At 40.4% G+C, this 13461-nt stretch overlaps 2 protein-coding genes across 3 annotated transcripts in view; both read left to right on the top strand.

The window, feature by feature from the left end:
• Positions 1–3186, top strand: part of LOC307216806 (uncharacterized protein) — a 30630-nt gene extending 27444 nt beyond the window's left edge. For both annotated transcript variants that reach the window (XR_013839325.1, XR_013839326.1), the window contains one exon: positions 3007–3186. The gene's annotated coding sequence lies outside the window, so the exon portion shown is untranslated. The remainder of the gene's footprint in view (positions 1–3006) is intronic.
• EBF3 (EBF transcription factor 3) overlaps positions 1–13461 on the top strand; it is a gene marked incomplete at its 3' end in the record, with an annotated part of 669366 nt that overhangs the window by 464422 nt on the left and 191483 nt on the right. The gene's annotated exons all lie outside the window — the stretch shown is intronic.

Genomic DNA, 13461 nt, shown 5'->3' on the forward strand with positions numbered 1-13461 from the left:
AGGTTATTGATGCCAGACTAAATTAATACAGTCTGTGCGATAGCATACAAAATCCTCAGCAAAGCCAGGGATACTCCTGTCTTTTGAATGCTTGACATTTGTTTTTCATCATGAACTTAAAGGTCACCAGCTACAGATGAATCAGGATACCTGCCTGAGTTTACATTTACATGCATTTTATTTTATTCCCATGTGCACTCTTTTTTTTTATGAAATCCATCACTCAGATAAAACTGTATCCTCTTATTATCTAGACTGGATAAACTAGAAGAGTTGTCAACATACTGCCTTTAAGAACAAACAAGAGTTATTCCCCCCCCCCTCCCAGTCCTCTATAGGACAGAGTGGTACGCAATATACTCCGGACTATTGCTTTTTCTCTTGTTCTCATCGCTCCAGCTAAACAATTCTATTCACTAGCACTTAGCTTTGCTCAATACCATTGATGGAGGAGGGGTGGGGTGGGGAAAATCATGATGAATACTTCTTTAAGGTGCAGTAATAAAGGTACATAACTATTTAGACATATTCCCCAATTGATAATCAGCACACTAGACAAAAACAGTACAGCAAAATACAATTAGGATAATCAGAAATGCTGGCACTTTTTTGAATTCCAGTGCGAGTTTCTACACAAACAGAATCCATTAAGACATAAGGCAGGATCCTGGAGTTTATACAGATTCAAAAAGAGATAAATATTGCATAATACAGAAAGTGCTCTGCCCTTTTCTACATGTAAGATCATTCCATCCCCTCCTTCTAGTTTCAGCTAGACATGTGACCTATCCCACTTTATAGTTTCTCCCCCCCTTTTTTTAGCAAAACCAAATTATATATATATATATATATATATATATATATATATATATATACACACACACAAAATACCTGTGGAGCTGATTGAGCATGATGCATTCATTTCCCTTGATTTTGTAGTGAGGGAAAAGGCTAGCATGAATAATTCAAAAATAATGCTGAGACTGTTAAGATTTAGTACTGGAGAGGTCATTGCAGTTGGGAGAATGAGCTAGGAGACTATTACTATTCCACGATCTTTGAATCTCAAGGTGACATCATTATTATTTCTCTATACTGTAATGTGGTGCTGCAACCAACTTATTGCAGTGTTTCTCTCGTAGGGTAGAAAGATCAATTACATACAGACCTCAAAATGTGAACTATAAGCATAGCATCCAATAAAACTGTCATTAACAGTCACCACAATTTTAGCTGCATGCTTCCAGGTCAAGCTGTTTTAAAAATGATAACTGACATTGAAAGGTTGAATAAAGAGCACTCATCCTAAAGGGAACAATTTTTTAAGCCAAATAAGCGCTTTCATGTACAAGTAATGTTAATCCTTTTCTGGACTAATTTTTTAAAACAGATTTTACAGATGTAATACATTGATAGCAGAAGTTCACAGTACACTTTGGGGCAGGGGAAGCAAACACCACGATTCTGCAACTTTATGACTTTCAGGTGTGGTAGAACCCAGAAAAATCATTCTCTACTGCATGTTTCTTAGGCCACGTACACTTTAGCAACTTAAAACACAACAAGGTCATTTCCCCCTACGATGCTTCAAGTTATGTTTGATGTTGCTGTATACACCAGAAAGGGGGGAGGGATGTTTTCACCCAGTGTACATTACCTGTTTGGTTGCCCTGTACCTGCAAACTGCACCCCTCAGCTCCTCCTATTCATGAAGTTGTCACCAGAGCATGCAAAATGGCTCTCTCAAAAGTACACACATCAGCTCAACTGCAAAGTGAATGTGACTTACATCTTCAATTCGGGCGGAAGCTGGTTTGAGGAAGAATGCATCAAACAAAAGTATTTCTCAAGAAGCTACAGACTACCTATGGATTGTTCCCAATGCCCTGTGTATTTCAAACACCAGTGGTGGGAGCACACTAGAGTAAATGTTAAATGGTAAAGTGTACACAGCCTTAGGCTGCAATCATATACATGTGTACCTGATCATAAGTTCCGCCAGACTCAGCAGAGCTTACATCTGAGTACAAATTTAGCCCATTGCAAAAGTAGCCATTTTCAGCACTAAATAGAAAGTGATAGGGGAATAAAACTTCTGCACCAAGAGTGCAACTCAAAGCTTTGTTGAGGCTTTACTTGTGTGCACAGTGATCTCTTAACATGGATGCTTACGCACATATGGAAACTGCTCATCACTTGAGGTTCCAAGGACACATCAGAGCCCCTCTAGCAGGATTTAGGAAGGTTACCAAATCATTTTAAGCTATTTGGACTTATCATACATAAATGCACTTCAGTGGAAAAGAAGAATATAACAAAATTATGTTTATGTGCATTCCCCATGAAATATGTATCTGTTTCAGCTTTCCCAGTTGCTGCATTTGATATCCACCTGATTCCTAAACACACTCTCTCTCTCTCTCTCTCTCTCTCTCACACACACACACACACACAGCCACTTCCCCTGCATGAAATCCCACTGTACTGGAGTTATTGGAAACATTACAATCCTAATTAGGATCCCCCTTCCAACTAGTACCTTGCCAACAGGGATGGCAGAGGTGTATTGGGGGCAGCACAACTGGTTCCCCAGCACTGGGTGCTGAGCTGAGGGGGGTGTCACAACTATGGCACAGTGCACATGCAGAAAGGAAGGTGAGAAGTGGGGAGCACCAAATTTTGATCTCGCCTGGGGCGCTGCTGAAATTTGAAAGACCAAAATCTGTTCTGAACAAAAAAAGAAAGGGCCCGCTTTCACAAAAGAGAGACAAACTTGTAGTTAAAAAAGAAGAAGTCAATTTCCAGCTACCCACACAAATGTCAACCAAGAACAACTCACTTATCTTATGAAAGGGAATATGTTGGGCTGTAGCTCAAGCCTCTGTATATACTGTTATGAGTTTGTGGGTGTCTTGACTCCGCACTGCTCAGAGATTGGGGTGGCGTGTAACATGACAATAGATTTGCTCTTTGACTTTCAAAGATAACCTTATTATGACATTGCAGAATTAAATGCATGAAACAATCTGATGAACAAACTAAATCATTCCACTTGGAAAGCCAAAGCACAGAAAGTAAGAAACTTTGGTCTTACCTTATGTTGTCTTCTGGTAGAGTGCTGCTCCCTAGTGTGGCTGGGGTCTCACAGAAGACTTGCAGATACTCAGGTAAATGAGACTAGCTGTTTCACTGACAGATTGCCTTGTCAAACTTTACATTTCCTTACATCAGTGGGTTGTATTGTTGAATCAAATCCCTTAAAGTAAAAGCCATGCAATGCACATATATCTTATTTAAAGTATGTTACACCTTGAGGTGGCTGTGAAATCACACTTTGGTGCTGATGTAACAGTTTATGTCCTTTTAACTTTTGTGAGCTTTCTAAACACATGTATTTTTGGGGTGAGCTCTGGAATTGGTAAGGATACACTTGTCTTTCTAGACAAAAGTACAGCTAAATTTGTCATTGGGCTCACAGTTCTCACAGCTCAGTAACAAGTCATTATCCCACAATACAGGAATAGACAGTTGTCTAGACAGATTCACTAATGGGACTGCAGATAAATTGGTGTCCAAGTAATGGTGGATAAAAAAATAAATAAATTTTATTTATACCCCACCCTCCCCAGCCATGACCAGGCTCAGGGTGGCTAACACAAGGTATAAAAACAATTGATTAAAATACAACTTAAAAACAAAATTAAAATACAACATTAAAATGCAAGTTATTTTATCCCGAAGTGCTTAGCAAAAGCATCACAGTGGACTTGTGAGATATGAATGAGATCAGTTAGTTGGCCAGATTGATCAATCGCTTGGAGAAGCACCAATGAGAGGATAGTGAAGGAGTATGGCTTCAATGACAAGTTTCTCTCTCTTGAAGATTTGTTTGAATCTTTTCATAAACATCCTTTGCAGTGCTGCTTATGGTAAATGTCTTAAGAAAGTGGAATGTAGGATGGGGACGTGAGCCTTTGATAACATGTAATGGGTAGTTTGAACCCAAACTAAAGTGAAATGTTTTGCATGATGATTCACATATTTAACATCCAACAATTGTGCAAATAGAACAGAGTCAGGGCACAATCCATCTGAAATTAAGTATGCTGAAGTCCTAATGGAGAGTTTTAGGGAGGCTATTCCATTCAAATCAATGGGAATTCAGCTGCTTAGCCTGGTGGGACAGCGCCCTCAATCATGTTTTATAGGACTTATCAACTTGATACAGTTTAGTAACAATGAGCTAAGCGTTGAACATTGTAGAGCCAAATTAATATAAATCAGGCTACAATTCTATTCCCTTTCACGTGGGCATAAGCCCCACTTAACTCAGTGGGACTTACTTCTGAGAAGCCATTTTTAAGGTTATACTGTTAGACAATTTAGTTTAATCCAAAAACAAGACCCAGCAACCAGACATACTGGAATAACTTACTTTCATTTCACATACTGTATTTTAGACACCGCTATATTTCAAATATTGTTTTAAAAAATCTCTGAACATTTATGTTTATGCAAGATCTTATGTTCCATAAAAAATATTCCCAGAACTAATTTTTAATTAATATAGTTCATGGAAAACTTATAAAAGATTCATACGTGATATAGTATCCACAAAATAAACATGCAATTTCCCCTCCTCTTTTTGTGAAACACATCCTTTTATGTTATCACAATGACAAAATTAAGGTTTCTTACATTTATATTTTTGACAGATCTGTCAATTTTGATATATATTCTACTTGAAAGGTTTTTCACCTAGCTTTATTTCTGAACACAGTGGCTTAGATCACCTGTAAAGCGAAGCCAAATCATGGCTTAACTGGAACGTGGGGGGGGGCGGTGCTACCAGAGACGAGATCGCAACCACTTTGCTCCTTCTCAAGTCTGGTTGCTACTGTACTCACTGTAAGCTAAACCATGGTTTGTCTTACCATGTAATCTGAACCTGGGCTTTTGGCTTATCTCCTCCAAACAAACCGGAAACAGTGAGCCATAAAACAAATCTTAGCTACAGCTGTGGTTTGTTTGGAACAAGGCAAGCCATAAGCCCAGGTTCAGACAAAATGCTAAGCCAAACAATAGCTTAGTGGTGCAGAAACAGTGGGACCAGAGGAGGAGTAAATAATAATAATAATAATAAATTTTATTTATATGCCACCCTCCCCAGCCGAAGCCGGGCTCAGAGCGGCTAACAACAGTAAAACGATAAAACATTCTAAAATCATTTCATTATAAAATTAATTCCATTCAAATTAATGGAAACCATTGGGCTAGAAGTTCTGTGAAGATTGCCAAAGGAGGGAGTCAGGCTGTGCCCTGGCCAAAGGCCTGGTGGAAAAGCTCTGTCTTGCAGGCCCTGCAGAAAGATGTCAAGTCCCGCAGGGCCCTAGTCTCTTGTGACAGAGCGTTCCACCAGCCACAGTCTCTTTTTGGGGATTCTGCATATGCAAGCATTTGTGCCAAGCCATGGCTTCACATAGTGTTATATTTCAAAACATTATTAAAAACAGAATTACAGAAATAAGGTGCCTCTAGCAGACTTCTGTGGGGCATTTTATTTATAAGAATCCCCTACCCCCACCCCCACCCCCACCCCATCCCCATCTTTCTATAACAAGGATAGAGCCACAAACACAATCGCAGCATCACACAAACATTTACATGTGGAGCTAAATCATCATAGGTTCTAAGTAAAATGCCCATCTGGAAGGAAGATAGGCTTTTGATGGAGTACACGGAACTGGCAAAATTAACAGCAAATATTATAGACCAAAATGACAAAAAAACCCCAAAATCATTGAGGACTGTAAACATTTTACTGAGTATTTAAAGAACTATTATAGCAAGATGAAAACGCCAGCAGGACTTGAAATATGAGCAACAGCATGAATTACGGTATTAAGACAAATAGGTTAAATTGGATGTATTGAATAGTATAGGCGAAATATGCAGCATTTAAGAGTAAATATGGAAAGCATGGAAGGGGAGGACAGGAAGTCAACAGATAAAGTAACTTACGTTTCATGTGAAAATCTGTAAAGTTTTCTCAATTAATAAATAAGATTTTTTATTTTTTTAAAGAAAAGACCCATTGAAAATGGTAAGAACTCACTTGCTTCATAAAGCATAACCCAATATTTTCCAGTGTTTAATCCAATGTTTTCACCTATTGCAATAATGGGGTCAAATACTTCAACCCAGTACTTGACCACAGGGTAGAATTTCTGGTTGAGATCTGTGGCACAATCCACAACAAATCTGGGCATTTTTTTATTCTGCTCCAGGTGTGGGGCTTTCACTATTTTTGAAGGTTTGCAAAACAAGCGCACAAATTCAGGGCGGAGCCCAATGCATACATCCCACAAGCACAAGAACTTCCACCTCTGCAATAGGTCTTCCTCTCCCTCCTCTCTCTCTGTGTGCCCTTGGTCCCCCACCACCCAAAAAATCTGCTCCAGGTGGTTGGAGAAACCTGCAGAAGGGATGAGGGAGGACGTGTGGGGAGAGGAGAGGGAGTCCTGTTGTGCAGGCAGAAATCCTTGCGCTAATAGAATTACTTTGCTGAATACCACTGAAATAATGTTAACTAGTAAAGGAGTGCTAGCTCTGAAGTTCAGGTTGCTTAATTTACCTTGTTGCTTTCTCTCCCTGTTTGGAACACTGTCTAGATATGAGTTGTACAGCGCCAGCCAAAAAGCTAATGACATTAAATGATGGTGTTCTCTTACTTTGTTTTAAATGTCATCAATGGCCCACTAGGTATTCTTTCAATTTAAACAAAATAATATGGTTCCTCTGAAGCTCAGTTGCAAGACAGGGTCAGGAAAGGAACGTTAGTGGATACAGAGAGCACTTGATGATGAATTTGTAGTTCGAAGCATCGTTTTATGATGCGTTCTCTATTTTGTTATCAGGGGAAGTATGATGTGTGACATGCAAGTGATCACAGTGTTTTGGTGCAATGTTCTGTGATGGGCTTTTCATAAAAATTAGCTGACAATGTCATGAGTATACAAGTAAATTTATAGCTTTCATAGTGGACTGCCATTCCCATAGCAATTTCCAATCACTTGGGCTTTTTATTAAGTTTATTGTTCTTTTATTGCTCAGCAGAGTGTAAGCAGCAGCGAGATTACAAATAAATGTAAGTTTCACTGGATATGAAGTCAAGCTTGTAGAATTAGGGAAGAAACAAGTGAAGGAAAGCACAAATTAATTTGAATCATTTGTGATATGAAAGCCCACGTCCCGACATTTCTTGTCAAATGCATACACTGTCTGCCGCAGCTGAAGCTGACATACTGCTCATGTTCATGTCAAAAGAGAAAAATTCTGAAAACAAAGCGTCGTTTGTACTAAAAAAATAAATAAAAATGGATTGACAGAACTTTTGACTTCCTTGCAGAGATCCTTCATTTATGTTTCCCCAGATCACTTCCAAAATTTGTCATTCTGGTTTCTCATACCCGAGTTTGCTTTGCTTGTAGCATTACAGAAACCCAACAAGTGAAGGGCATTGAACTTTCTCCTTGTAGTATCATTCTAATAATATCTGCAGCTTGAGACCTTCAGCATTTATTTCCCTCCACTTATTTTCCCTCAAAGAATGAATGCTTTATCATTTTGGTTAATATCCCAAGCAGCAGAGCAGAAAATCAGACTCATAGCTTTTAATGACATATTTTCAACTGCAAGTTAGTTGTTTTTTTTCTTTTGTTTTTTAAGGAGGAAAAAAAAGAAGAGAGGAATGTGTGCCTTCAAGACTTACACAGTCTTTGGGAAATATAATTAAAATTTGTGTTCCTTTCTTGTTATTACTGCATTGGAGTCCACTAAAAATGGATGTTGTTTGTCTGGACAAACAGACAATAGCTGGTATCCACCAGCAAATCGATTTGCTACATGGTTTGTGCTATTACTTAAGTTATAAATAAAATGATTTCCCCCAGATGGCTCCCCGATGGCCCTGCAATCTTCCCAGCACCACAAACAGCTATTCATCCCTGCTGTAACTCCCCCCTGACTCACTTGATCCACTAGCACCTACTGCTGTCTTCCTTCCTTGCAGATTTGCTGAAAGCTTTCCCCAAACGGTAACCCCAGATTGCCAAGCTTAAAGCAAGAGAAAGAAGTCTGGACACAGATAATTCAGGAACCAAAGATTCCTAACTGGATCCTGCTCTGAGAAGCTCTGCAAAAGTTAAAGAAATTTCCCTGTTATACAGTGTTGTGACTGCCTGCCCTTGGGTAGGTTTTGTCAATTCTGCACTATCTGCCTCAAAACTAAGCAGACAGGATGCCATCAATGTAGAGCAGTGGGTGAAAAAACACAGTATGGTAGAAATGTCCAGGTAATATGCATCTATTTGACTGGCTGTCTAGCACATTTACATAACAATTGTAAAAACAAATGAAATTATAAAACCAAATTATTTAACTAAGTCAATAAAACAGTGACTAATGACACCTACATTCAAGGAGACCACAGATATCAACCTGACATCCAGAAAGCCTGTCTAAATAAAAAAAAGGTCCTTACCAGTCACCGAGAGTTCATCAGACAGGAAGAGCCACTGAGAAGAGCCTGTCCTAAATCATTGACAAATTATTAATTTCATTTATAAACCACTTCCTATGAGGCCTCTTAAAGTTATTTGCAATATACTAAAAACATATATTTTACATATGCCCTTTACAAAGGTTTATTTCTTTATTTCTTTTATAATTTTGCATACCGCCCCACATCCGAAGATCTCAGAGCAGTTCACATCATAAAAATACAAAATAAAAAGACAAAAGACATAGGGGAAAAAAAGAACAAAACAAACCAATAACCCCCCCCCCCCAAAAAAAACCCCCACACATTTAAAAGGACATAGAATGTTATTCAGCCAAAGGCCTGGCTGAAGAACATTTTCACTTGGTACCTAATGATGGATAATGATGGCGCCAGGTGAGCCTTCTCGGGGAGAGCACTCCATAAACATGGAGCCACTGCAGAAAAGGCCTCTTCTCATGTTGCCACCCTCTGGACCTCTTGTGGAGAAGGAGGAGGCACACAAAAATGGGTCTCAGATGATCACAAGGTCCAGGTCAGTTCATATAGGGATAGAAAACACAACCCTCATATGTTATAAGTTTGCAGGGGTCAGTCTGCATGCTACACTGTGCATCTTCCAATTCTTGGGGCCCTCTTCTGGCAAAGTAAGTTCCATGATTTATCATATCCAAAGAAGTTGCTCTGTGCCATTGAAACACATGGTGGCCCTTTCCCCTCACCTGTAGGAGAACAATAGCAGAGTTGTGTATCTGAGCTGAAAACTGGAGACAGAGACATGTCTTGCTCTCTGCTGCTCTGTGCTGAACTTTGGGGATCCCCTGGAAGCCAAATGTGTAAGCAGGATCTATTGGGGTGTTAGTGCTGTGAGCCCCTCCATCCCATGCTCTTGTAGATTTGCAGACAGCCATGTGCAGCACAAACCTAAGCACATATTAGGGAGCACCAGTCCAATTCTAGCTATGTCTACTCAGAAGTAAGACTTATTAAATTCTGTGAGGCTTACTCCCAGTTCAGTGGGGTTAGGGTTTCAGCCTGAGTCCCATTTAGCTTAGTAGGGCTAACTTGCCCTACTAAGGATTGCACAACTAGTTGTCCAGCTTAAATTTTCTGGCCATTTAAAAGAGAATATGTCAGAGGAGGTCTGCAAGTCATACTTAGGGGGTGGCAGAGAGGAGCTCCACTCATTGACTACAGGAATCCTCCTTATAGATTATTGTGGAATAAAAAGCTAAAGCTATTGGTACCTGGCAAATGGGAAACTAATGTATAATTAGTCATTTTATTTACATTGATTTATCCCACTGGTCAATTCTTGTTTGCACGAACCCTCCTAAATACTTATTATTCAAATGTCGTTCCTTTCCGTTATATTTCACAGGCCTCCTATGTGTCCTTCTTACCCACTGAATCCATTCATCTTATCATAATGAATTTAATCTAAAACATTATCAGTCATATCAGCATTTGTTTTCTGCATTTCGCACAGCAAATTAAAGTGGCACTGTGGCCTATTCAGAAATCTGCTGAAACCAGGGGCAACCATTCCATTGCTTCATTGCAATTTGGACCAACTCAAGGAGCTGTAAAATTTTCTTCATAGCTAATTTAGGTGACAGGCCTATGTAGGAGAAAGCACCAATGGCACTTATTTCTGAGGGCCCCTCCAGAATGGTGTTTTATTCTGCAACATGCTCTTGGCACAATATAAGTCCGTTAGCAGTGGATTTATTCTGCTTGAGTTTCTTCTGCAACGTTTCTCCAGTGCTGCTGTCTGGAGGTGGTATAGAGCAACAAAAGCAGGACAAAAATGAACTGGAACATTTGTGCTATAAAGAGCTACAGAATTTCAGCAGGAAGTTATGGGATATGCACTGAACATCTGCAAGGGGACTGCAAGGGCATCCTGATCAAATTTGCAGATGACGCCAAACTGGGAGGGGTGGCTAACACCCCAGAGGACAGGATCACACTTCAAAACGACCTTGACAGATTAGAGAACTGGGCCCAAACAAACAAGATGAATTTTAACAGGGAGAAATGTAAAGTATTGCACTTGAGCAAAAAAAATGAGAGGCACAAATACAAGATGGGTGACACCTGGCTTGAGAGCACTACATGTGAAAAGGATCTAGGAGTCTTGGTTGACCACAAACTTGACATGAGCCAACAGTGTGACGCGGCAGCTAAAAAAGCCAATGCAATTCTGGGCTGCATCAATAGAAGTATAGCATCTAGATCAAGGGAAGTAATAATGCCACTGTATTCTGCTCTGGTCAGACCTCACCTGGAGTACTGTGTCCAGTTCTGGGCACCACAGTTCAAGAAGGACACTGACAAACTGGAACGTGTCCAGAGGAGGGCAACCAAAATGGTCAAAGGCCTGGAAACGATGCCTTATGAGGAACGGCTAAGGGAGCTGGGCATGTTTAGCCTGGAGAAGAGGAGGTTAAGGGGTGATATGATAGCCATGTTCAAATATATAAAAGGATGTCACATAGAGAAGGGAGAAAGGTTGTTTTCTGCTGCTCCAGAGAAGCGGACACGGAGCAATGGATCCAAACTACAAGAAAGAAGATTCCACCTAAACATTAGGAAGAACTTCCTGACAGTAAGAGCTGTTTGACAGTGGAATTTGCTGCCAAGGAGTGTGGTGGAGTCTCCTTCTTTGGAGGTCTTTCAGCAGAGGCTTGACAACCATATGTCAGGAGTGCTCTGATGGTGTTTCCTGCTTGGCAGGGGGTTGGACTCGATGGCCCTTGTGGTCTCTTTCAACTCTATGATTCTATGATTCTATTCCATATGCCTGCCTGGGCTCATGCACACAACATGGTTTCTGTAGGACAGCCACATTTCTTTTCCTGATGGAAAATCTGTATTTTTAACATGGTGATGCTTGGGGAATGCTCTTCGGCCCCCATGGAGCCTTCAATGTGGGGTTCTTCAAGGTTTAATTTAATCCCTCATACTGTTTAATACCTACACAAAACCGATGGGTAGGTTATCCAGAGGGTTGGAGTATGCTGAAGACATACCGCTCTACTTCTCCTTTACAAATATGGCAGTGGATGTGCTGGACTGATGTTTTGCCTCGTTAATGGACTGGAAAAAAGCCCCAAAACTGAAGCTCAATCAGGATAAGAATGAGGCACTCTTAGTTGGTGGTTCCCTAGACTGGATGGATGGGAGGTTGCCTGCTCTTGGCCTTAGTGACATGGAGTGCCTTCCATCAACCTTGGCTGATGGCCCAGCTGCACCCCTACCTGGACAGTTCTCTGCCTTATCCCACAGACACCTTTAAGACCTTTACAGTGCAAACCTGTGCAGGTTCTACACAGAAACAAGTCCATCAAATTCAATGGGAATTACTCTCATGTATGCATAGGATCACAGCCTAAATGTGGTTTGGTCCCATGTTAATGGTATGTATTCCAATCCCATTCATAATCCATTGTTTTGGTTAATTCCTTGCTTGTGAGACACGGGGAATGCTTAGCATATTTGGAATACTTATCTAATGGCAGGGTACAGTGGAGTGTATCAGTTGCGTTGTCACCAAAAGGCAACAGACATTTGAGTACTGGGTACAAAAACCAGCCCATTCTAGCGTTAAGAGAGAAAGCATATTGAATGAGAGGATTATAAACTAATGCGGCAGATTTCAACAGCTGTTCTGAAGGGGGCATTTTAATTCTCTAAAGTTATATGACTTAACATTTACCACGGAGGACGGAACAAGACACCAAAGAACATTAAAAAGCAAAGACAATGTATGGAATGTTATAGTTGTTCCTGAGACCCTTCAGTGAAAGCATCTTCATTCTTAGCTAATGATCTGGCAGGCTTGCTAAGATTATAAGAATAGTTCTCCTACATTAGACAAAAGGCCTATCTACCCCAGCATTTTAATTATAAATATATTGATATAACTCATATAAAATACTAAGGTGGATCCTGTTATCACACTCATCAACCCACTATGGGAAGCACAATTGCCCTCTCCTGCTCATGATAACTCGGCAACTGGCATTCAGAGGCATTTTGCAGGGAATATTGCCATCACGACTGGGAACCATTGATAGCTGTATCTTCTTTGAAGCCATCCAAGTATAGTGGTCATCACTACATAGCTGCCATAGTTTAACTACATGTTGCCTTGACAAGTATTTTCTTGCTACTGTCTTATTCTAAGAGAGGGAGGAAAATAAGACTAGAGAGGGAGGAAAACGTATCACTATACAATTTTGCCTAGTTTTATGCATGTCCACCTGTGCCGTTCTATGCTAAACTTTTTTTAAAAAAACTTTAAAAGTCCCAGATTTCTTCCTTCCTAGGGGAATGGCTTTTTGTCATTTTGGTTGATGTCTCTGATTCCAACTGAGTGAGGACTGCATGGGAAGGACTCACATAACTGACTCTGTCTACACAATAACAGGCCTTTAAAGCAGGAATGGGGAAACAGTGGCCCCCTAGATGTTGTTGGACTGCAACACCCATCACCCCCAGATAGTCTATCCCAACAACATCTGGAGGGACACAGGCTTCCCAGCCTTGCTCTAAATGTTACAGCAGTGCTATGAGATTAACCTGTGGAAAGTAGTTCTCACACTGCTTTTGCAACGCCCAGAGGGCATGTCACACACCCAAACCTCTGATAGAAAGTATATGCATCGTATGGGAGGGGGAGCAGCATAACAGCACCAGGTTCTTCCCCCTGACCCAAATGTGTTTGTTTGAATGTCAGAAGCAAGCCTACACATGTAAAGTCATATGTGTGTATGGACTTCATCAGTTGTACTCTTGTATACTTCAAGACTCCTTTATTTGGCCTTAACTTTAACTCACCAGGAAGCAAGCCTGGCTATCCCTGGAACTGAATCTGTGTTGGATCCAGGAATTAG

This window comes from Podarcis cretensis, assembly GCF_951804945.1.
Source record: "Podarcis cretensis genome assembly, chromosome: 5".
NCBI classification, from domain to species: Eukaryota; Metazoa; Chordata; class Lepidosauria; order Squamata; family Lacertidae; genus Podarcis; species Podarcis cretensis.